General features: G+C 46.4%; 1 protein-coding gene across 1 annotated transcript in view; it reads left to right on the plus strand.

The window, feature by feature from the left end:
• NAALADL2 (N-acetylated alpha-linked acidic dipeptidase like 2) overlaps positions 1-1,540 on the plus strand; it is a 1,041,900-nt gene that overhangs the window by 510,041 nt on the left and 530,319 nt on the right.

Raw genomic sequence — 1,540 nt, forward strand, 5'->3', positions numbered from 1 at the left:
CCCACCCCTGCCCTACCCACCTGGCTCTGCCCCTATGGGCCCCCACCACCCTGATCGGCCCATAGCCCCTCCCCTGGCTGGCATGCCCCTGATCACCCCCCCCCAACCCCAATAGGGAGTGGGGCTGGCTGGCCAACCTCCTGCAGCCCCTCCCCCAGGCCCCTGGCCCACAATCAGCACCCCCACCCCTTTTGGGGGCAGGGCCAGCCAGCCCACTGCCCACAGCCCCTCCCCATGGCCAGCCCTGCCCCCAATCAGCCCCCCAACCCAATCGGAGAGCAGGGCCCGCTGGCCAATTGCCCACAGCCCCTCCTCCCAGCAGGCCCGGCCCTGATTGGGCCCCAATCAGGACAGGCTGGCCAGACAGCCTCCCACCATCTCCTCCTTCCAACAGGCCCAGCCTCAATCCACCCCGATTGGGGCTGGGCAGCCGGACCCCACCCGTGCACGAATTTGTGCACTGGGCCTCTAGTATATCTATGTCTATCTATCTATAAAGAGAGTGAGGGATAGGTAGGTAGGTAGGTATGATGACTATTAGAGTGCTCTTTATCAATGCTAAGACCACTATTCAATATAACTTATTCAAGAAACATCTCACATTAATGTGGTTTCCATGATGAAATCAATATCCCAAAGTAATTCACAGGTTCTTCTTAGAAATTCAAAATACTTGCTTATTACCTTCTTTTGTATCATGAATAACTGTATAGTGCACCTGGTGGCCTGGAAACCCTTAGATTCTGGTAAAACTTTGTAGCTATTTGCATGTTCTATATATAGGCATGGTGTGCTTTGAGGGAGAACAATCTTAGCTACTGTCTGTTATACAAATTTGAGTGAATTGCTGGCATTACATATATATATATATATATATATATATATATATATATATATATATATATATATATATGTTTATTTTGTTGCATTTAGAATACTTTATCAGCTATTTTAGCTTGATAGAGGCTGAGCCTTGTAAACTATTTTTGACAATCAGTATGTTGACACAGCATGGGTATGCATAGATTTTTGTTTGCATTCAAACACATTCACTGACAGCAGTAACTCAGATTATAAGCACATTTTTATTTCTACAATTGTGTTGATTGTTTCGAACAGTCCTTTGAGGCTCATTTAGTAGGCCATAAGTGTTTGTTTGTGGTACTGATGGAGTAAGTAGGAAAAGGTAAATGTAACCTACAAAATGTAAATGACCAGCCTATAGCTAACATGCACTGAATATATTAGAATAAAGTTGACTCATGAACAATGTAGGGAGCTAGGGATGCCAACCCCTACCCCATAGGAAAATCTCTGTATATAACATTTGATATAAGTACAGTTGTCCCTCAGTACCCACAAGTGATTGGTTCCCCTTCCACCATCCCAAAAACTCAAATCCATGATGCACCAGTTTCTTATATAAAACTAGAGGCTCGGTGCATGAATTCATGCACAGGTGGGTCCCTCGGCCTGGTCAGGGATTTAGGCCTATCAGGGGACCAGCTGGCTGGGGCAAGGAACCCCAGGAGGTTAGACA

Source organism: Myotis lucifugus, unplaced genomic scaffold (genome assembly GCF_000147115.1).
Source record: "Myotis lucifugus unplaced genomic scaffold, Myoluc2.0 scaffold_170, whole genome shotgun sequence".
Taxonomy (NCBI): Eukaryota; Metazoa; Chordata; class Mammalia; order Chiroptera; family Vespertilionidae; genus Myotis; species Myotis lucifugus.